This window comes from Bubalus kerabau, chromosome 22 (assembly GCF_029407905.1).
Source record: "Bubalus kerabau isolate K-KA32 ecotype Philippines breed swamp buffalo chromosome 22, PCC_UOA_SB_1v2, whole genome shotgun sequence".
NCBI classification, from domain to species: Eukaryota; Metazoa; Chordata; class Mammalia; order Artiodactyla; family Bovidae; genus Bubalus; species Bubalus kerabau.
Window position 1 is genome coordinate 31211830 of NC_073645.1, and position 24999 is coordinate 31236828.

The window sequence follows — 24999 nt, forward strand, 5'->3', positions numbered from 1 at the left end:
AATGATAAACATCAGACTTGTTATAGCAATTACCTCTGAGAAATTGAGGGACAGGTGCACAGTTTTGCAATGAGTCCAATGTATATGGTTACTCATTAGTTGTTTTGCTTTTTTGTTTGTGTGTCAAATATTTAGAAAGTCTGGAAAGATCAAATTTGTATTTCTTTACTTATCCATTTACCCACATACTCATTCATTATTTGTAGCTTCTACTTTGGGTGCGTACGTGTGTGTGTGTGTGTGTGTGTGTGTGCGCGCGCGCGCGCGCACACACACTCACTCAGTCGTGACCAACTCTTTGGGGCCCCATGAACTGTAGCCCCTCCAGGCTTCTCTGTCCATGGGATTTTCCAGGCAAGGATACAGAAGTGGATTGTCATTTCCTACTCCAGGGGATCTTCCCAACCCAGGGATCGAACTCACATCTCTTGCATCTCCTAGATTGGCAGGTGGATTCTTTATACCACTGCACTGCCTAGGAAGTCCAGTTTGGATGAGACCATCATCTAAAAGCTAAGAAAGCAGAAAATGATAAGCCATCTCCTTTTCCTCAAAGAGTTTATATTTCAGCTGGGATTATAAATCTATCAGAAACGGGTATTTAATATCTAAAGTATCCAATTATTTTTAGAAACAAACTTTAGTGTTTAGAGTATTTTCAGGTTCACAGCATAAGTGAGCAGAAATCACAGAAAGTTCCCATATAGATTCAACCCACCCACAAACGCACAGCCTACCCATTATACACATCCAGCACCAGGATGGCACATTTGTTACAACTGATGAACCTGCACTGTCATGTCTTTCCCATGAGCAATAGTTTACTTTTGGCTTCACTTAGTATTGTATATTCTATGGGTTTTTACAAATACATAACACTTCTCTGCCATTTTGGTGTTATAGAAAATGTTCCTCTGATTCGCATCCATCCTTCCTCTTACCCACAACTGACAATCACTGGTATTTTCACTGTCTCCTTAATTTAACCTCTTCTAGAATATCATGTAGGAAAAGGCAATGGCAACCCACTCCAGTACTCTTGCCTGGAAAATCCCATGAATGGAGGAGCCTGGTAGGCTGCAGTCCATGGGGTCTCACAGAGTCAGGCACGACTGAAGCGACTTAGCAGCAGCAGCAGAATATCATGTAGCTGAACTTACACAGTAGAAAGTCTTCAAATTGGGTTGTTTTGCTTAGGAATATGCATTTAATATTCCTCTTCATCTTTGCATAGCTTGATGGCTCATTTTTTTTTAGTGCTGAAAATAAGTTCATTTCTTGGGTATACTACAGTTTATTTAGCCATCTACCAGATGAAAGAAATCTCAATGTATCCAAGTTTTGACAATTACAAAGCTTCTATAAATATCCATGTTTAGGTTATATGTGGACATCAGTTTTCAGCTCACATGGATAAATACCAAAGAACATGACTGCTGGATCTTATGGTAAGCATAATTTTAACTTTGGAAGAAATTATGGTAGTTTCTTGTAAAGTGTGTACTACTTTGCATTCCTACCAGCACTGAATGAGATTTGTTTTTGTTCTAGATCCTCATCAGAATTTGTCAGTTTTGAGTTTCGCAATTCTATAAGTGGGTAGTGCATTTTATTGTATTTTTATTTGCAGAACTCTAACTGCAAATAAATTGCATATGGTGTTGGGCATTTTTAATCAGTATATATTCTGTAAGGTGTCTGATCAGGTGTCTTTACCTTTTTAAGTAGCTGATTGATATCTGTGTTGAATTAAGAGTGTTTGTGTATTTTAAATAACTGTCTATCATATTTCACAAAGATTTCTCCTAGTCTGTGATGTATCTTACTCTCTTGGCCGTTTCTTTTGTAGAGCAGATTTTAATTTTAATGCATTCCAGCTTGTCAATTTTTTCAAGAATTATGCCATTTTGATTTGTACCTAAAAGTCACGGGGATACTCAAGGTCATCTAATTTTTTCTCCTGTGTTCTAGTAGTCTTGAAATTTTGTGTTCTATGTTAGGCCTATGATCAACATTTAGTTAAGTTTTGTGAAAAGTGAGATATATGTCTATTTTTCTTTTCTTCCTTTTGCAGGCAGGTAGATGTCCACTTCTTCTACTAGCAATTATTGAACTCTTATCTTTACTCCATTGTATTGACTTTTCTCTTTTTGTCAAAGAGGAGTTGGCTACATCTTGTGACTTTCTGGGCTCCTTATGCTGTTTAAGTGAACTGTTTGTAATATTTTTTTCTGACATAACAATTACTGAAGCTTTATACTAAGTGCTGAGGTTGTGTGGTGTCAGTCGTCTTTGTTCTTCTCCATTTATATTGAGTTGGTTATTCTGGATCTTTTGCTTCTCCCTATTACTTTTAGAACAAGATAATGTTCTGGGATTTTGATTTGCATTGCATTGAATCTATAGGTCAGTTTGGAAAGAACTGACATCTTTGCAGTATTGAGTCTTCCTAGTCACTGACATGGACTATCTCTCCATTTCTACAGAAGGAAATGGCAACCCACTCCAGTAGTCTTGCCTGGGAAATCCAATGGACAGAGGAGCCTGGTGGGCTACAGTCCATAGGATTGCAGAAGAGTTAGACACAACTTAACAACTAAATAACAAAAAAAAAATCTTTCCATCTGTGTAGTTACTTTCTTTATTTGATTAGTTTTATGGTTTTATTGGATGTTTTTGCTAGTTTTATACCTACATCAGTTGAGGGGGGGACTGTTAATGTAAAGGATAATGTGTTTTTTAGTTTCAAATTCCAGTTGTCCATTGCTGGTATATAGGAAAGCAATTGATTTTCATATGGTGTCCTTATATCTTGTATCTCTGCTTTAATTATTGCTTAGGTTTAGGACTTTTTTGGTCATTCTTTCAGATTTTATATGTAGACAATAATAGCACATGTGATCAGATTTATTTCTTCTGTATTAATCTCTATAACTTGCATGTCCTTTTCCTATTGCATTAGTTAGGAGTTCCAGATATTCAAAAGTTGTGTGAGGGAACATCTGGCCTTCTTCTTAATCTTAATAGGAATACTTCTAGTGTCTAACCATTAAATATAGTGCTATATGTAAGTTCTTGGTAGATATTTTTATCGTGTTAAAGAATTTTCCTTTTATCCCTAGCTTGCTGAGAGTTTTTCATGAACAGATTAAAAAAATTGTCAAATGTTTTTTCTTTATCTTTTGATATAATCATGATTTTTATCCTTAACATCTTGATATGTTGTATTATATTGATTTCCGAATGTTAAACCAACCTTTCATAACTGAGATGTTCACACTTGATCATAAAATATAATCCACATACATGGAATTCAATTTGTTATTATTTTATGGAGGATTTTTGTGTCTGTGTTCATGAGAGATACTCATCTATAGTTTTCTAGTTGAGAAATTTCATTTTTGTTTGTTTTTGGTATCAGAGTAATGCTGTCCTTGTAGAAAGAGTTAAATATTTCCGGTGCTCCTATTTTCTGAAAGATTAGAGTGAAGTGGTATAATTTTCCTTAGAATTCACAAGTAAGTTAATCTGACATTTTGCTTTCTCTTTTGGAAGATTATTCTGCTTTTTAATAATCTCAAGGACTGTATTTCTTTTTTTTTCTTTCAGATTCATTGAGATATAATCAATATACATGGCTTTAAATTTAAAGTGTACAATTAAATGGTTTGACTTACATCAGGAAATGATTACCATAATGGGTTTAGTGAATATCCATCTTCTCAAATAGGTACAACATTAAAGAAACAAAATATTTTTAATTGTGGTGAGAATTACTAGGATTTATTCTCTTAACAATTTTTGTATGTAACATTCAGCAGTGTTATCTTAATTGTGTTGTATATTACTACTACTTCTACTTTACTTTTCTTTAGTTCAATTCAGTTCAGTCGCTCAGTCATGTCCAACTCGTTGGGACCCCATAAATTGCAGCACACCAGGCCTCCCTGTCCATCACCAACTCCCAGAGTTCACTCAGACTCACGTCCACTGAGTCAGTGATGCCATCCAGCCATCTCATCCTCTGTCGTCCCCTTCTCCTCCTGTCCCCAATCCCTCCCAGCATCAGAGTCTTTCCAATGAGTCAACTCTTCACCTGAGGTGGCCAAAGTACTAGAGTTTCAGCTTTAGCATCATTCTTTCCAAAGAAATCCCAGGGCTGATCTCCTTCAGAATGGACTGGTTGGATCTCCTTGCAGTCCAAGGGACTCTCAAGAGTCTTCTCCAACACCACAGTTCAAAAGCATCAATTCTTTGGTGCTCAGCCTTCACAGTCCAACTCTCACATCCATACATGACTACAGGAAAAACCATAGCCTTGACTAGACGGACCTTTGTTGGCAAAGTAATGTCTCTGCTTTTCAATATGCTATCTAGGTTGGACATAACTTTCCTTCCAAGGAGTAAGCATCTTTTAATTTCATGGCTGCAGTCACCATCTGCAGTGATTTTGGAGCCCCCAAAAATAAAGTCTGCCACTGTTTCCACTGTTTCCCCATCTATTTCCCATGAAGTGATGGGACCAGATGCCATGATCTTCATTTTCTGAATGTTGAGCTTTAAGCCAGCTTTTTCACTCTCCTCTTTCACTTTCATCAAGAGGCTTTTTAGTTCCTCTTCACTTTCTGCCATAAGGGTGGTATCGTCTGCATATCTGAGGTTATTGATATTTCTCCTGGCAATCTTGATTCCAGCTTGTGTTAATTTGATATATTTCATTTTTAAAAATTGGTCCATTTTTATGTAAGTTATCAAATTTGTGGGCATAGAGCTGTTCATAATATTTATTATCTTTTTAATGTCCATGGGATTTAAAATTATGTTTTTCTTGTTTCTGATATTGTTACTGACCCTATTTTATTGATCTATCTAGGGGTGCATCAATTTAATTGATATTCTCAATGAACTCCCTTTGGATTTCATTGTAGTTTTCCTGAATTTAGTCTTCAATTTCCTTTATTTCTGCTCTAAATTATTTTTCTTTTCCTTGCTTTGAATGTAACTTTCTCCTTCCCTAAGGCAGAAGTTAAGATTATTAAATTTTAGGTCTTTTTTTTTTTTTTCCTAACATGCTTTCAATGGCTCCTACAAATTTTGATAAGTTGTACTTTTTTTTATTAGTTCAAATTTTTTTTTTTTATCTAGGTGTTATTTATGACTTTTTTGTTTAATCTCCTTGTGTAGTGGGATTTTCTATTTATTATTCTGTTACTGATTTATAGTTTAATTCTATTGTAGTTTGACAGCCTACATTATATAATTTCTTTTCATTTGTTTATGTGTGTATAGCCCAGATGGAGTCTATCTAGTGACTTTTCCATATCAGCTTAAATAATGTATGTTCTACTTTTTGGAAATAGTCCATAGATGTCAATTACATACAGTTGATTTATAATGCTGTCAAGTTCAATTATATCCTATGATTTTGACTGCTGTATACATTTCTAATAGTTAAAAGTCTCCAACTATGATAGAATTGCAGGAAAATAGATTTCCTACAATTAGCTTTTGCCCCATGTTTGAAATTCTCTTGTTAAGGATTGTTATGTCTTTTTGGAGATTTAAGAACTTCATCTGTATGTAATGCCCTTGTTTATCCCTGATAAACTTTCCTTTTTTGAAGTTGTTGCAAATTTTGTTTCAAAGTTTGTTGCAAAGTTGTTTCAAAAACTACTTTTTGAAATTATTGCAAACTACTTGCCCTTTCTTTACTAATGTTAGCATGGCATATTTCCCCATTTTGTTTTTTAACATATGTATATTTAAATTGTGTTTCTTATTGACAATATGTAATAGTCTTTTTTTTTTAATTCAGTCTAACAATCTGTATTAATTGGAGTATTTATGTTTAAAGTGACTATTGATGCAGTTGGATTAATATCTATCATATTTGTTACCATTAGCTATACATTGCTCTTGTTTTTATATTCCACTTTTCCCACTTTTGTTTTTAATTAAGCATCTTATGATTGTTTACTCTCTACTTCAGCATAGCATGCTCAGTCATGTCTGACCCCATGGACTATAGCCTGCCATTCTCCTCTGTCCATGAGATTTCCCAGGCAAGAATACTGGAGTGGGTAGCCATTCTTTTCTCCAGGGGATCTTTTTGACCCAGGGATTGAACCTGTGTCTCCTATTACTCTATTCAGAGTGTATCACTATACTGTTTTACTACTTTTTTTTTTTAATTAGTTGCCCTAGGATTTTCTATATTCACTTACAACTAACCTGTTTCCTTTCAAATAGTACTATGCCTCTTTATTAGTAGTGTAGATATATTTTAGCATACTGAATATTCCTAACTTTTCTTTCTTATTCCTTATATCTTTGTTGCTGTTCATTTCACTTATACAAAATCATCCATACTTAGGTACACACACATATAATGTACATACTTGAATACATTATTGCTGTTACTTGGAACAAACACTGCTAAGAATATGAAAAATGAGAGGCTAACCATTATTTTTTTTCTTCTTCCTTATTAAGCGTTCTTCCTTTTATATCTAAGTTTCTGACCTATATGATTTTCCTTCAATCTGAAAAGCTTAATATTTCTAATTGGGAAAGTTTACTTGAAATGAATTCTCTCAAATTTTGCCTACTGAGAATCTTTTATTTTCTTTTTTACTTATGAAGGATAATTTCTCAGGGTACAGATTTGTTTATTTTCCTGTTAATTCTTTAAATATTTCACTTCAGTCTCCTTGCTTACAGGGTTTCTGAAAAGTCTGATGGAGCTCTTTCAATTTTGATTGATTATTTTTCCTGTATTTTGGATATGCTATGCCTAAGTGTGTGTTCTTGCTATTTTTGCCTTTTTCCTATTTGGTGTTCCCTAAGGGTCCTGGATCTGTGGTTTGGTGTCTGACATTAACTTGGAGAAATCCTCAGCCATTATTACTTCAGATATTTGTTTCTTTCTCCTTATGGTATTTCCATTATGTGTTCAGTTCAGTTCAGTCACTCAGTCGTGTCCAACTCTTTGCGACCCCATGAACCACAGCACGCCAGGCCTCCCTGTCCATCACCAACTCCCAGAGGCCACCCAAACCCATGTCCATTGTGTTGGTGATACCATCCAACCATCTTATCCTCTATCATTATGTGTAAGTAACAACTTTTTCCCAGTGTTCTTGGATACTAACTTTTTTCTAGATATTTTTTATTTGCTTTTCAGTTTTAAAAGTTTCCACTGATGTGTAATCAAGTTCAGATTCTTTTCTTAGCCACATTCAGTCTACTTTGAGCCTATCAAAGGCATTCTTTTATTTGTATTTTTTTTGCCTCATTTTTATTTATTTACTTATTTTGATTTTTTTTTCATCCCTCTGCTTTCATCATCTTTCTGTTTTGGCATGTTGTCAATTTTGTCCATTAGATTACATAGGATATTAATCATTATTCTTTAAAATCCTGATGTCACTCTAACGTTCTTGACACATCTGACTTTGGTTTTGATGTAGCTCAGTTTCTTTGGACTATGCTTTCTGACTTCTAGCATTCTTTGTATTTTTTTCTGCAATAGCTAGACATGCTGTACTAGACAAAACTATAGTAAATATGTTATTTATGTAATGAGTCAGCAAAAACAAGACCGGGAGCTGACTGTGGCTCAGATCATGAACTTCTTCTTGCCAAATTCAGACTGAAATTGAAGAACATGGGGAAAACCACTAGATCATTCAGGTATAACCTAAATCAAATCCCTTATGGTTATACAGTGGAAGTGAGAAATAGATTTAAGGGAAGAGATCTGATAGACAGAGTGCCTGATGAATTATGGACAGAGGTTTGTGACATTGTACAGGAGACAGGGGTCAAGACCATCCACAAGAAAAAGAAATGCAAAGGCAAAATGACTGTCTGAGGAGGCCTTACAAATAGCTGTGAAAAGAAGAGAAGCGAAAAGCAAAGGAGAAAAGGAAAGATATAAGCATCTGAATGTAGAGTTCCAAAGAATAACGAGGAGAGATAAGAAAGCCTTCCTCAGCAATCAGTGCAAAGAAATAGAGGAAAACAATAGAGTAGGAAAGACTAGAGATCTCTTCAAGAAAATTGGAGATACCAAGGGGACATTTCATGCAAAGATGGGCTCGATAAAGGACAGAAATGGGTTGGACCTAACAGAAGCAGAAGATACTAAGAAGAGGTGGCAAGAATACACAGAAGACTGTACAAAAAAGAGCTTCATGACCCAGATAATCACGATGATGTGATCACTCACCTAGAGCCAGACATCCTGGAATGTGAAGTCAAGTGAGCCTTAGGAAGCATCACTATGAACAAAGTTAGTGGAGGTGATGGAATTCCAGTTGAGCTATTTCAAATCCTGAAAGATGATGCTGTGAAAGTGCTGCACTCAATATGCCAGCAAATTTGGAAAACTCAGCAGTGGCCACAGGACTGGAAAAGGTCAGTTTTCATTCCAATCCCAAAGAAAGTCATGCCAAAGAATGCTCAAACTCCCACACAATTGCACTCATCTCACACGCTAGTAAAGTAATGCTCAAAATTCTTCAAGACAGGCTTTACCAATACGTGAACTGTGAACTTCCAGATGTTCAGGCTGGTTTTAGAAAAGGCAGAGGAACCAGAGATCAAATTGCCAACATCTGCTGGAACATTTAAAAAGCAAGAGAGTTCCAGGAAAACTCAATTTCCGCTTTATTAACTATGCCAAAGCCTTTGACTGTGTGGATCACAATAAACTGTGGAAAATTCTGAAAGAGATGGGAATACCAAACCACATGACCTGCCTCTTGAGAAACCCTGCAGATCAGGAAGCAACAGTTAGGACTGGACGTGGAACAACAGACTGGTTCCAAATAGGAAAAAGATTATGTCAAGGCTGTATATTGTCACCCTACTTATTTAACATATGTGCAGAATACATCATGAGAAATGCTGGGCTGGAGGAAGCACAAGCTGGAATCAAGATTGCCGAGAGAAATATCAATAACCTCAGATATGCAGATGACACCACCCTTATGGCAGAAAGTGAAGAGGAACTAAAAAGCCTCTTGATGAAAGTGAAAGAGGGGAGTGAAAAAATTGGCTTAAAGCTCAACATTCAGAAAGCTAAGATCATGGCATCTGGTCCCATCACTTCATGGGAAATAGATAGGGAAACAGTGTTGAACTTTTTATTTTTTTGGCTCCAAAATCACTGCAGATGGTAATTGCAGCCTTGAAATTAAAAGACCCTTACTCTTTGGGAGTTATGACCAACCTAGACAGCATATTAAAAAGCAGTGACATTACTTTGTCAACAAAGTTCCATCAAGTCAAGGCTATGGTTTTTCCAATAGTCATGTGTGGATGTGAGAGTTGGACTATAAAGAAAGCTGAGCACCAAAGAATTGATGCCTTTGAACTGTGATTTTGGAGAAGACTCTTGAGAGTCCCTTGGACTGCAAGGAGATGCAACCAGTCCATCCTAAAGGAGATCAGTCTTGGGTGTTCATTGGAAGTACTGATGCTGAAGCTGAAACTCGAGTACTTTGGCCACCTGATGCAAAGAGCTGACTCTTTTGAAAAAACCCTGATGCTGGGAAAGATTTAAGGCAGGAAGAGAGGGAACAATAGAGGATGAGATGGTTAGGTGGCATCACCTACTCAAAGGACATGAGTTTGGGTAAACTCTGGGAGTTGGTGGTGGACAGGGAGGCCTGGCATGCTGCAGTTAATGGGTCCCAAAGAGTCAGACAGGACTGAGTGACTGAACTGAACTGATGTAATGTGTGTTAAGGGAGTCAGGGGAAAAGAAGTGTTCTGCAATGTTGTCATTCTGTGTTAGTGTTCTAGTGAGCCTGCATCCTTATTGTATAAACTTCAATATATTTCTTAATACCTGCTACCTCACATGGGACAGGATGAATGGAAGGGGCTAAATTTGTGTATTTCCCTTTTCCCATGTAGAAGACTAAAGGTAGCTGAAGTTGGGTATTTCCTTTTCTCCACTCAGGCCAGCTGATTTAAAAAACAATGCCAGTTTTAGGTTTTGGTAACATTTACCTTGATGGCATTCTCTGTTAAGAGCAGACCTAGGGTATTTTAACATGAATGTTTTCCTCTTCCCTTGGCTGGAAGCCAGAGAGGAGTTTTCTGATTGTCACATGAAGACCTGGTGTAACCCTTGGAGTGAAAACTCATGAAAATATGGGGACCAGTCACGACTGTGTCCCTCTGGAATTTTTAATCATCACATTGAACTTCAGCAATGTATCAATTACAACTTAGGCTTTCCTGCCTTGTTGCTATTTCCCACAGAGGTTTCTGCTAGTGGGTTTCTCCTTTGGTAAATTATACTTCTCTGTATCCCTGCTATATTTCCCCATTTGGAGGGATGGGGAATGATTTGTATTGTGATTTCACTCCTCTGATTGATCTTAGATGACTCTTTTTTCCTACTTTCTTTGGCCATTTATGTGTTGGGGCAGAGTAACTTCGAAACTTCTTACATGACAGAAATCAAAAGTCCTCTCAGCTATTCCGTAAAGGTATTAACTTTCTAAAAATCAGTAAGCAATAGCATACAAATAACCAGTATTCTAGAAACATTGCAAAAAAATGAGGGAGATATAAGGAGTAAGGGATTTCCTGGTGGCTCAGACAATAAAGAATGCACCTGTAATGTGGAAGACCTGGGTTTGATCCCTGCATTGGGAAGGTTCCCTGGGGAAGGGCCTGGCAACCCACCCCAGTATTCCTGCCTAGAGAATCCCCATGGACAGAGGAGCCTGATGGACTATAGTCCATGGGGTCGCCAAAAGTTGGATAGGACTGAGTGACTAAGCACTGCACAGCACGTAAGGAGTAAAGCAACACCAATGTTACAAGCATAACTGTCTTAACTTAGACACCTTGCTTTTTTCTCCAGGCTGTGGTAAAATTCATTAAATTGACAAGTACTCCTACTCAATTCTAGATTAAAAAATTCTCTACAATCACCAAAATTCTACAAAGAGTAAAATTTGTTGTTTGACTGCCTTTTTATTATGTCTTGTTCCGCACAGTATATTTTCAGATAAGTAAATTAAAGCATGGAGGTATTACACTTTGCCTAATGTCCCTAGTGGCCAATTTCAAGTCTGAGTTTAAGCTGTGGAGCCAGATACTTGGCCTCTAGCCTAATAATTTTATGTTTTTGGAGCTAGCCTAGCTTATTTATGTACCAGTCCCATAATGTGATAATGGAGGAATGAGGAAGTCCCCCAGGGTATAGATTCCTGGATTCACTGTACATTTAATTTCTGTCAAGAGCTGTCCTTCACAATTTCATAAAATATTCTACCTCAAGAAACCCTAGAAAAGATCTCTTCATCTATTCTGAAATGTCTTTATATATTCCTAGGCAATTCTCTGAGGTGTTTGTCAACTACTGTTACTCAAATAAGATTTCATGAATAGATGTATCCAGAATATACTAGGTTAATTAAAATGAATCAGGTTTCCATTCTGCAGGATTTTCAATCTTTCAAATGCTAACATGATAGCACATCTGAGAGAAGATGGAGTTTGCAGCACTTCCTGAACATTTTCATCCATAGAACCATATAGGTTTTATTTTATTGCAAATAACTAGTCCTATTTTGGGAAGTACAGGTTTAATGCAAACAAAAGTTTTACCGAAGAGACGTCTAGGGCAAAGAGGTACAAGGATTTATTGGTGGTCATACAGTTGATGAGTGGGTGATGGAAGAAACTGAGTAGGGGAAGAAGCTCAGGGAGATCATGGACTAAAAATTTTACTCAAAGGGCTATAACATGTTGCAATACTTCACATCTTGCCTAATGATAACAAAACTAAACTTGATGGCAAAACAAACTAGGAAGTGATGTGCATAAATTATGTTTCATACTTTTAAAAGTTGTCCCTCGTAATATTACAGACCATATGGAAAGCTCACATATTGTTTTTGGCAAAAATGATAACTCTTGCATTAAATTTCTATTTGACATCTGGAGTACAAAAGAGATTTACTTAGGTAGTTATTCCCGTATTGTTGTTCAGTCACTCAGTTGTGTCCAACTCTTTATAACCCCATGGACCACAGCACACCAGGCTTCCCCATCCTTCATGATCTCCTGGAGCTTGCTCAAACTCATGTCTACTGAGTTGGTGATCCTTCCAACTGTCTTGTCCTCTGTCATCCCCTTCTCCTCACATATTAATGTTTTAATTTAGCATGTGTTAAATTATACTATAGGTCCAGATTATTAAAGAAGTTCAAGCTGCTCTACCTACACTTGGCATTTTCTATGAGGGCACTAAACAGAGACCCATCTGGGTTAAATAGCAAGGTCTCACAATTTTGAGTGGATGTGTTTGGGTGTGTATGTGACAGAGGTGGGACTGGCACCTAGTTCTCTTCATTCCTGCAGCACAATACTTTCAATCCTGTTGTTGACATTGACATTACAATGTCAACTTTGGGGCAATGACAACACTATATTTGTAGTTCAACTTTATTTTTGTAGGAAAGAGGGATGATCCAAGAATACAACACACACACACACACAATACATTGTTCCCTGCTCTGCTATCGCAGGCTGTGTCTATTACATGCTTAAAGTCCCTTAAATTCAGCTTGTTTAAAACAACTATATCACCAGTAACTGCTTCTGCTTGTCATGGGCCAGTATTGAACAAAGCCATTTGTTATGGATCTGTCATTAGCATGCTCAACACTCCTGGGGAACAGGATTGACCCTGAAGCAGAATAAACATATTCTGTGTCTGCAAGGACAACACTCCTAACAAAATCTATGCAAGACCAGATGTAGATTTGAACCAATAAAAACTCAGGGAAAGAATACTTGCTCTGTATTAGAATCTGACTTCCTGTGTAATAAGTGATCTTACAAAATTTTACAACATTCGACTGTATCCTAGGAGGCTTTTTCTTATTTCTTAGGTTGGAATCAAACTAAACAAAGAAGGTAGATCGGCAAATAAAGGAGAATAGAATTGCCTGATTAAATTTCATCCTATTATAGCTGAAAATAGTTTCATAAGAAAAAAATTAAATTAAAAACCCTTCAGTTAAAATATGCTTTATTAGCTTGAGTGTTTTATTTCTAAATTTATCCAAAGCTAGAATGTGTGCTTTAATTTTCTATTCTAGCTTCCCAAGAACTGATAATTTGTCTTGAATTTCTTCCATCCAGTACCTATATATCTAATACACCCTGAACCTCAGAAACCACTGCAAGGGATACGGTTAAGATTAAGATAAGGTAACCTTAAGATAACTTGCAAGATGGTAACTTATCAGTAAAAGCCAGTTCACATTAAGGGAATGGAACTTGGAGAAACCTTTAAAACCACTTAATCAGTAGTTCCCTTTACAAAGTTTCTGTGTGCAGAAAGACATTCAAAGCATAGGAAATAAGAGAAAATAGAAAGGTATATTTGCAGCTTTCTCAGCTTCACGGTTTAGACTTTTGCTCAGAACCAGCTTCAGTCTTATTTTAATTGAAAGTTTTTAACATGATCTGTGAAGCAGTAAGATTCCAGCAGGTAGAATTCATTGAGGAAAATAGTTTCCTGCAATAATATGTGATTTATCCACTAACATCTCTGTGCTATATAGAGGAAATTATTCATGGGGTTGTCATTAGTTTAAAAGCTGCTACAGTTTTGTCAGTATAATTTTAAGCCATTTAAGATTGTTAGTTGGAAAAGCATATTTGAATAGGTATATAATTGTTTCCAAAGTAACAGCCTCTGCATTTTTTTTCTTTATTTTGATTTTTTTAAAAAATATTTTATTGGAGTATAGTTGATTTATAACTTGTTGTTGTATTAGTTTCAGGTACACAGCAAAGTGAATAAGCTGCACACACACACACACACGTATCCCTACATTTTAGATTATTTTCCATAAAGGCCATGACAGAGTACTGGGTAGAGTTCTCTACTGCTATACAGTAGGTCCTTATTAGTTATCTATTTTGTATATACTAGTGTGTATATCGGAGAAGGCAATGGCACCCCACTCTGGTACTCTTGCCTGGAAAATCCCATGGACGGAGGAGCCTGGTAGGCTGCAGCCCATGGGGTCATGAAGAGTTGGAGACGACTGAGCGACTTCAGTTTCACTTTTCACTTTCATGCATTGGAGAAGTAAATGGCAACCCACTCCAGTGTTCTTGCCTGGAGAATCCCAGGGACAGGGGAGCCTGGTGGGCTGCCGTCAATGGGATCGCACAGAGTCGGACATGACTGAAGCGACTTAGCAGCAGCAGCAGCAGTGTGTATATGTCAATCCCTGTGTCCCAGTTTATCCCTCCTCTCCTTACCCCTGGTGAACTTAAGTTTGTTTTCTATCAATACATCTGTAACTATTTCTGTTTTTTTAGGTAGGTTCATTTGTATATTTTAAGATTCTAGATATAAGCAATATCATGATAATTGTCTTTCTCTGTCTGACTTACTTTACTTAGTATGTCTATCTCTGGGTCCAGTAATGTTTCTGCAAATGACGTTATCTCATTCTTTTTATGGTTTATATTCCATTGTATATATGTACCATATCTTCTTCATCCATTCCAATGTTAGTGGACATTTTTGCTGCATCTATGTCCTGGCTATTATAGAAAGTGCTTCAAGGAACATTGTGGTGACTGTATCTATTTGAATTATGGCTTTTTACAGATATATGCCCAGGAGTTGGATTGGTGGATCTTAAGGCAACTCTATTTTTAATTTTTAAAGGTACCTTTGTACTGTTCTCCAAAGTGGTTGTACCAGTTTGGAACCATGCCTTTTCATTTGTAACTAGTTACACTAAAACAGAATCAGCCCTCTTCTACAGATGTGAAAAACAAACACCTTCCAAGTCCTTCATTAGAAGAAAGAACATTTCAGACCCAGTTTTGCCTGGCCCTGAGTATGAGAAAGATATCTTAATTTCTCTCTTAAATGCTTATCTAATTGATTATCCAAAAGTATCAGTTGAGTCTCTGAGATTCCTATTGTTTTAAGGTTATTTCTCCAAATTTTATATGAAATTATTTTATCCTAAATAATTCTTGCTAAAATTTAAGCATGAGGTGTTTGTATTCAAGGAAACATCCTAAAACATATGCAAATATATACACACATATGTATAAAATAGCAAAAAGAAAATCAGAAGGGGAACACTCAGAACACTTGAAGTTAACTTAATAGAATATATTGTATCTTTCTTAGAGCAATTATTAAATGTTCAAAACATTATGAAAAATGTTGGATATAAAAGTAGCTCTTGAAAGAGAATTACAAATAGCAGGGTAGGTCAGGAATATCAAAATAATCTGCTTTAGATTTAAAAAGCAAAAGAATAAGATGAATTTGTTTACCTATATGGGTAAATTGTGTATATTCCTGTTTCATAAGGTTATGGGTTCATACACACTGCAGACTAAGAGGCCAGTCATGCTGTGTTCCAAAATAAGTTTCTACCTGGAAATTTTCTGGACTCATCTTTCTGAGATATGCCTAAGTCAAGAATTGAGTGAGTGTCATGCTTTCCCCATTGACCAGCCTCATTATTCTGGAGTGGGTAGGCAAAGCAAAGTGAAAAGTGGTATATTGTTACTTTAGGGGAAATACATATTTTAAAGGCTCTCAAAGTTTTTAATATATCTACTAAGCCTTGACTGGGGTTTTCAACATTTGTCCAGATGTGTGAGATACTCTTCCTCTTGTAGTTGGGTCACTGCAGCACTTAGGTACAGGTATTGCTATAGCCACTATCATTACTTGGCAAACTCTGTTTACTGAAAACCAACCCTACAATTAGGACTGTGCCAGGAAACTTACAAGTACCTCATATACTTGCAAGGCGAAAGAGGTGCCCATGTTTCTTGGAGCAGTCATTGCTTAATATACTAGCTCAAGGTCTTTGAGAAATTCTTTTACTTTCTGAATCTCTCTCTCTCTCTCTTTTTTTCATGTGTAAACTGAGTCTTCTAGTGTCATTGACCTATAGGATTTTTTAGTATTCAAGTGCTCAACACATTGCCTGAAACACATGGTATCTGATAAGGCTTTAATATCTAGAATATTTTCAACAACCAAAAAACAACCTAGTTCAAAATGGAGAAAGGGCTCAAAAAGGCTTCTCTCCAAAGAAGACATGCAAGTTGCCACTAAGCACATAAAAAGATGTTCATCACTAATCATTAGAGAAGTGAAAATCAAAAACTACAATGATATACTACTTGATTCCAACTAACATACTGACATGTAGCCAATTAAAAAATAAATGCTGGTTTAAAACTTAAAAAAAAATCCTAAAGTTAAAAAAAATCAAAAACTAAAATCATGGCATCTGATCCCATTATTTCATGGTAAATGAATGGGAAAAAGTGGAAACAGTGGCAGATTTTATTTTCTTGGGTTCCAAAATCACTGTGGACAGTGATTGCAGCCATGGAATTAAAAGATGCTTACCTCTTGGAAGAAAAGCTTTGACACCCTTAGGGTGTTGAAAAGTAGAGAAATCACTTTGGCAAATGAAGATCCTTTTAGTCAAAGCTATAGTTTCTCCAGTAGAGTTGGACCATAAAAAAAGCTGAGTGCCAAAGAACTGATGCTTTCAAATTCTGGTGCTGGAGAAGACTCTCGAGAGTCTCTTGGACTGCAAGGTGATCAAATCAGTCAAGCCTAAAGGAAATCAACCCTGAATATTCATTGGAAGGACTCATGCTGAAGCTCCAATACTTTGGCCACCTGATGCAAAGAGCCAACTCATTGAAAAAGACTCTGATATTGGGAAAGATTGAGGGCAGGAGGTATAGGGGCATAAGAGGATGAGATGATTTGATGGCATCACCAACTCAATGGACAGAAGTTTGAGCAAACTCAGAAAGATAGTGAATAGTAAAGGACAGGAAAGCCTGGTGTGCTTCAGCCCATGGGGTTACAAAGAGTTGGACATGACTTAGCAACTGAAAAACAATCCAAAACAAAAAAATACTGAAAAGTATGTGGAGAAACTTGAACCCTTCTGTTCTGTTGGTGGGAATGTAAAATGATGTAACTCCTATGCAAATCAAAATGGTGGTTACAAAATGTTAAAAATAGAATTATCATATTATTCAGCACCTGTATTTCTGAGTCAAAAGAATTGAAAGCAGAGTCTTGAGAGGTTTGTTCATAACAGCATCATTTGCAATAGCTAAAATGTGAGTGACTGAAGTTCTGTGAATCCATGAATTAATAATCAAAATGCGGTACATATGCACATTATTCAGTCTTAAGGAAACTCTAACTTGCTACACTACATGTGATGCTTGGGGGTATTTAAGTGAGATGAACCAGTCACAAAATACTAATACTGTATGACTCCAGTTGTGTAAGGTATTCAGAGTAGTCAAAACCATCATGACAGAAAGTAGAATAGTATTTGCCAGGGGCTGGGTGAAAGAGGGAACAGATAGTTACTGTCTAAAGGATATAGAGTTCCAGCTGTGCAAGGTGAAGAGTTTTGAGGATGGAAGATAGTGATAGTTGCACAACAGTATGAATGGACTTAATACCCCTGAACTGAATACTTAAAACTGATCAAAACGGAACATTTTGTGTGTTTTCCTACAATAAAAATTGAAAGAAAAAAATCCTATCCGATTCTTTAGAACTTTGCTGATTCTACTACATACAGGACTTTGTACACTTTGAAGGCTGCCTGTGTACCTACCTCTAGCAATTTTAAGCATTTGGGGAAAGACTTTTACTCATCTTGTATCATTTTTAAGTTAATAACTTGTTAACTCAATAGTAATTTATTAAATCCCTTCTGATATGCTTGACACTATGATAAGCCTAATTTATCCTCCTAAATATTCATAACACATTCTTTAGATTTCAAAACCTTAACATATTCTTTAGATTTTAAAAATGATTCCATTCATTTTGCTTTATTTAAGAAAGTGTTTTGAACTATTTTGGTTTTACCTTTTGGTAGTTGCTTCTGTGTAACTTGTCTGTTCATGGACAACACCATCAGTGTGTTACCTGTCTTTGATAGATTCTCTTTCTGTGCCTTCGTTTTTATCTTTTTTTTTTCCTGTTCTGAAGAAACTTAAAAAAATGTATCTAGTTCTTATTTTTATTTTTCTGCAATTCAAATGCTGTTCTTGAAAGCCTCCAATGTGAATTGTTTTGTTTCCTAGTTATCTTTTGTTACTTCACTCACATGGTTTTCTTTCTCTTTTATCCTTTTACCCTGTTGTTTCTCTTTTTCTCTCTTTGGATTTATATTTTAGCCATGTATTCATTAATTCCTGAAATTCCTTTGGGTTGATATTATTTTAGTCATCTTTCCAAAGATCTGCATTTTCATGCATTGAACCTAAATTATTCGTATTTTCTTTAGTACAAGTGAGAACTTTTATAAAGTGGCACATAAATGGCGTTTCTTGCTCCATATCTGTTGCTATAATTATCAAATTCCTTAATAGGAATTTAAGGGATGATTCAAATTTTTTTTTTTTTCTGATGCCTACTTTACAAGCAATAAAACTAAGGTAATACGAAACTTGCCTAAGGAAACACAGCTAGTAAACAGTAAGCAGAGTTAGGCAGTTAGCTTATACCAGACATTGCTTTTAGAGTTCATGGCATGGGACCCTGTCAAATACTTTTCTTTTACTATTTATTTACAAATACTATAAACAGAGAAATGCATATATAGCATAAGTTTACCACTTAATGAATATTTATAGAAGGAACACACTTATATAACCAGCCCCTAAAATATGACCAGCTAACCAGAAGCTTGCTCTTTCTTTTTCCTCTTCCAGTCTTCTACCAGACCTTGTGGTTTATCAAGGTTCTACTTTTAACAGTAAAGAATAATTTGTTTGTTTTTGTACCTTATAAAAATGGAAAATACAGGATCTACTTTGTTTTATTTCTTTATTCAGTCAGTTCAGTTCAGTCACTCAGTCATGTCCAACTCCACAATCCCGTGGACTGCAGCATGCCAGGCTTCCCTGTCCATCACGAACTCCTGGAGACTGCTCAAACTCATGTCCATCGAGTCAGTGATACCATCCAACAATCTCATCCTTGTCATCGTCTTCTCTTTCTGCCTTCAATCTTTCCCAGCATCAGGGTCTTTTCCAATGAGTCAGTTCTATGCATCAGGTGGCCAAAGGGTTGGAGCTTCAGCATCAGTTCTTCCAATGAATATTCAGGACTGATTTCCTAGGGTTGACTGGCTGGATCTCCTTGCACTCCAAGGGACTCTTGAGAGTCTTCTACAAAACTACAGTTCAAAAGCATCAATTCTTTGGCACTCAGCTTTCTTCACAGTCCAACTCTCACATCCATACGTGACTGCTGGGAAAATCATAGCTTTGACTAGATGGACCTTTGTCCACAAAGTAATATTTCTGCTTTTTAATGGGCTGTCTAGGTTTGCCAGAGCTTTTCATCCAAGGAGCAAGTGTCTTTTAATTTAATGGTTGCAGTCACCATCTGCAGTGATTTTAGAGTCCAAGAAAATAAACTCTTGTCACTGTTTTATTGTTTCCCCATCTATTTGCCATGAAGTGATGGAACTGGAGGCCATGATCTTAGTTTTCTGAATGTTGAGATTTAAGCCAACTTTTTCACTCTCCTCTTTCACTTTCATCAAGAGGCTCTTCAGTTCGCTTTCTGCCATACGGGTGGTGTCATCTGTATATCTGAGGTTATTGATATTTCTCCTGGCAATCTTGACTCAAGCTTGTGCTTCATCCAGCCCAGCATTTTGCATGATGAACTCTGCATATAAGTTAAATGAGCAGGGTGAGAATATATAGCCTTGTCATACTCCTTTCCCAATTTGGAACCAGCTCATTGCTCCATGTCCAGTTCTAACTGTTGCTTCTTGAACTGCATACAGATATCTCAGGAGGCAGGTAAGTTGGTGTGGTATTGCCATCTGTTTAAGAATTTTCCAGTTTGTTGTGACCCACACAGTCAAAGGCTTTGGCATAGTCAATAAAACAGAAGTAGATATGTTTCTGGCATACAGTCCATGGAATTCTCCAGGCCAGAATACTGGAATGGGCAGTCTTTCCCTTCTCTAGGAGATCTTCCTAACCCAGGATTGAACCCAGGTCTCCTGCATTGAAGGTGCATTCTTTACCAGCTGAGCCAGAAGGGAAGCCCATTTCTTTCTTAAAAGATATTCATCATATCCATCTAGGAATTTTTGTTGCTATGCAATATTGCCATTGTGGGCATATTCTTCAATTTTTCCATTCTAATGTTGATATGAATAGTTGTTTTTTTTCCTATAACAAATATTGCTTTATTCCTATATTTTCATTTTGCTTAACATTTCCAGTAAGTATAACCATAGGCTTCCTGGGTCATATCATGTGTTTTATTAGATTACCCTGAATAGTGTAATGGATGTGCAAATTAACTCACCAACAGTGTGTTAGAACTCTGTTTTATTGATAGCTTGAATATCTCACAGCCAGTGGTTGGCGCTTATCTTTTAATTTAAGCCATTCATATTTTATTTTACTATGATGTCTAAAGTTGAATATATTCATAAATTTATTGCCTTTTTTTTTTTTTTTTTTTTTTATAAAGAGACGAGCCTTTTTTCCCATTTTTTTCTGTTGGGTTCTTTGACTTTTTCTTAGTAATTTGTAGGTGTTCTTCACAAATTGTAAATTGCAATGCCTTTGTCATATGTACTGCTGCCAGTATGTTCTGCCAGTAATTTGCCTTCTACTCTTATGTTAATGTCCTGTAGGGAACATACATTTTTGTTTTAGTACATTTTGGTATGTTTTCCTTCTTGTTATAGTTTTTGTTTTCTATTAAAGGGCTTTATTCACTCTACAATAAAATGATGTCCTCTAATTTTTGTGTTCAAAAAAGATTTTTTACCACTTCTTGTATTTATATCTGACATCAATTTGGAACTTATTTTTTTAATTTAATTTTATTTATTAAACTTTACAATATTGTATTAATTTTGCCAAATATCGAAATGAATCCGCCACAGGTATACCTGTGTTCCCCATCCTGAACCTTCCTCCTTCCTCCCTCCCCATACCATCCCTCTGGGTCATCCCAGTGCACCAGCCCCAAGCATACCGTATCGTGCATTGAACCTGGACTGGCGACTCGTTTCATACATGATATTATACATGTTTCAATGCCATTCGAACTTATTTTTAAGAAATGAAATTAATGTCTCTATATATCTTCTAATCTGAATTACCTAGGTGAGATGACCATTTCCCCCCACTTTACTGCAGTTAACTTTGTCAGTGTGAGAAGTCTAGCATAATTTTTGTTATTTATGTGTATACTAATTCTAGATGTTTGATTTTTGAATGCTTATTTTTTACAATTTAATGCTCTTGTAAATGGTATCATTTAAAATTTATTTGTGTGTGTATGTAGAATTACATTTTGGAGTATTTAATCATGTGTTCTGTGACTTCGCTACATAGACCAATTACTATTAATATTTTGTCTGATATCATTTTGATTTTCTAGATAAGCAGACTTGTCTTCCATAAAGTATAATTTTATTATTTTAAAAGCCATAGGGTGTTTTTTCATTGTTTTATTTCATTTGCTAGTACTCCTAGCATAATATGAAATAGAAGTTGTAATTTTTAAACTTAAAAACACACAACAAGAGAGGAGTGGGCTTAGTTTTATTCAATGTCTTACTGAGGACTGTAGACTGGGAGACAGCCTTTCAGTAACTCTGAGTATATTGCTCTCAAGAGATAGGGGAAGAGCCAGTAGATATATGAATTTGGGGGCTAGGAAATGCATGTAGCCAAGCACACATCTTCTAAAATATTACTGCTAATCATGAAAAACAGATATCTTAAGTTAATGATTTTAGTCTTTTTCTGTGTATGGGAAGATGCAACAATCTGGGGTCACCTAGAAATGCTTCCTGAGATGTACATTTTACATGTCTAGCGGTCTGTTTATCCAAAGCACACAATGGTTCATCCTGTTTTTTTCATCCTGAATTCTAATCAGGGCATACTGTGGGTGGGTTACTGTAGTAGGTTTCTACTAAATTCTTGTATAACTGGATTATGAGTGACAATTTTTGTTCTTTTTGAAATTCACATGTAATAGAGATTATTTTCTGTTGCCTGCTCTCAAGGCGGAAGCTTTTCAGTATTTAAGTATTGTGGGTTATCAGAGGTCACCTGTCAAGTGTTGGCATTCACGTCTGGTTCTGTGTGAGAGGGTAGCAATCATCTTCCTTCCTATCACTCGGTGTTTTTTGTTTTTTTTTTTAATAATCTGTCTCATGTTTTCACTAACCACTCTGTGGCTGTCACTAACATTGTCATCACGGTTACACTGGTAGTTCTTTTTTTCTGTAATGAAGTCACCAATCCAGATTCCGTGGAGAGATTCTGATGGAGGGTATTTCCTTCAAGATGATATACAAAAGTACAGAGACCTCATGGTTGAGTTCAAAATTTGTTTCTAGACAAATTGATGGCCAAGACACATTATATACTCCTCAGGTATTGCTCTCCCAGCATCCACCAGAATAATATGATATCCTCGAACACTTGCTAACCCAGTGCCACTCAGCTCTGTGTCCACTGCTTTTGAGGGTTTCCTGGGGTCTTCCTCTCTAGTTGGTATGCAATTTAAATTGTGAAGATTTCCCAGAACATTGACGTTCACAATGTTTTCTATTTCTTTGGAATAAGAGTGGCATCTTCAGCCTTAACTAGCTTCCTGGATTCTCTGGCTGCTAAAGGAATTGATATTTTTAACTCCAATATCTTCTGCCTCTGAGCTCATGAAGAGATTCATCTGATCTACTATATAATGTCCAAGTCATTTTTTTGCCTCATTCAGGCCAAGAGTTTCTCTTATTAATAGAATTCAAATAAAATCTGAAGCTAAGGAATATAATTCACATTCTGAGTAGGGGAAATTTTGCAAGCAGTCTTTAAAATTCTGCTTCTTCACAATTTGCCATTGTTCAGCTCAGAAAGCAAAGCTGTAGAATCTCTTAATATTGTGGTAATTAATACTCAATGTGTGATGTCTCATTTTATTCAATTTATACTTAGTGTGCCCTGCCAAAATGTAATAAAGAAAACACTTAAAAAGCCACAAAGGCATAAATTATTAAAACATTTCCTCCTGAAGCATGATTTTAAATAATACTTAGTGCAATGTCATCTAGGGCATTTGGAGATTATAGTTTACTAATAAATATCTTGGCTGAGGTTCATTCTGCAGGCAGGGATAAATGCAAGTTAGATGTATCTGTCTTCAAAGGTGAATAGATGCCTGCACAGGAAGGGTGTTGGATGCCTTTCATCTGGCCTAAGAAAGCTTGGTTGGTGAGACTTTCTGGAAAAATTGAAGCGAGTAGTGAAGGGTGGGAACTAGGAGCATCCCTGACCCCAAATCCTTTCAGAAAGGATACTTGCTCCAGGATAAGGATAAGCAGAGAACAAGTAGAAGACATGTTCTCAAGATTTGTTAGGATAGGGAGAGAAGATACGGAGAGTGCTAGAGGTAGAGAGATGCCGGCCTCTGCGGAGATCAGATAGTAGGAAAGAAGAAAACCAAAGGTCATGGATCATGGTTTTTACTGATTTCTCTTTTTTTTTTAAATCTTTAGATGTGAATAGAATGGTCTCTTAATAGTTTCACAGCAACAAGTCTGTGTTTTCCTAAATTGCCTAGTATTTTTCCTACTTTTCTGATCAAAATGAAGAAATATTAAATGTTCCAATGATACTGGACACAACAGAAACAGAAAAGCCCTATTTATAATGTCATATTTTGTTGAAAAGCTTTCGCAGGTCCCAACTATAAACCCCAAACAGAGCCCACAGGGGAAAAAAGAAGGAAAGGTGATATGGACTGCTTTAGCCAGAGTGAGCCTTTCTGTAGCACAGGTGCTGAAGTTACTGTTTACAAAAGGCATGAGGTTGTTCTCCAGACGGGGGCATGTACAGCAGCTCTTGATCCCCTTATGGAGGCTGTTTTTAAGGGTGTGACTCCACTCTGCCTGGAACAAGTATCTTTTCTGAAAGGCTCTCCAGGAGTATTCTGGGAAATTCTGTCATATCCAAATGTGACTTGCTGTTTGGAGAGGAACTCATAGAGAGAACTCAATTAAAAGCAGTTTTACAGCTTAAAACTAAAATATAATACTCCCAAATGCATTCTCTATTTAAAAATGAGTAGGTCAGACTTGGTACTTCAACATTCCATTGCCTTATCCTTTAATTCCCCTATATTTTTCTATCCCTGCTTTACATTCATTCTCCCTGGAGAGTCTATTTCAAATAATTTTGAGATACGTAACAAAAATAACTTTTGTGCCTACATACTTTGGTTCTTGTTCCAATTGGAACTTGTTAAAACAAAACAAAAAAAAAATGGGATTAGTTCTCACTGGTTGAAGCTTAGTTTTTCTACTGTGTTTAAAGTGAGTAGAGGGACTTGTAACTGACAGCTTGTCTTATTTTAAAATCTGAAACTTTGTACAGGAAATATTTAAGATACTTTTATTGTAGCATTTTTGTCATAGGAAAGAATAAGGAATAACTGAAACTACCAAAAATAAAAGAATAGTTGTATACATGATGGTGTATCAACATTGTATTAATGGAATGCTATGCAGTTGTTCAAAAGCATAAGATAGAACTACATAATAATATGAGAAGATTTATAAGTCTTAAATGAAAAGGGAAAATTACAGACTAATATGAGCAATCCGAAACCATTTAGTAAACTCTCAATAATGTATACACATAAATATAAGACACACATACATGCATGTATGGAAGTATATCTGAAAGGGTGCGCATCAAAATGATAACTATGAGTACTTCTGAGAATGTCCCAGAACAGTGAATGGAAAAAAGACATAGATAAAAGAGTATTATGTCATGTGTGATAAATAAAAAGAATACAAAGACAATAATAATCTATATGTTACCTCTGAGAATTAACCAGAGTAACATCTTGTCTAT

General features: G+C 36.2%; 1 long non-coding RNA gene across 3 annotated transcripts in view; it reads left to right on the forward strand.

Moving 5' to 3' along the window:
* Positions 1 to 24999, forward strand: part of LOC129636626 (uncharacterized) — a 52937-nt gene that overhangs the window by 25874 nt on the left and 2064 nt on the right. Inside the window, exons 2-3 of one of the 3 annotated variants that reach the window (XR_008707041.1) lie at positions 1380 to 1448; positions 1552 to 1686. The exons of 1 other annotated variant lie outside the window; for it this stretch is intronic. This is a non-coding gene — a long non-coding RNA (uncharacterized LOC129636626). Of the gene's footprint in view, positions 1 to 1379; positions 1449 to 1551; positions 1687 to 24999 lie in introns of those variants that run through there. One more of the 3 variants, XR_008707042.1, reaches the window with a different exon arrangement.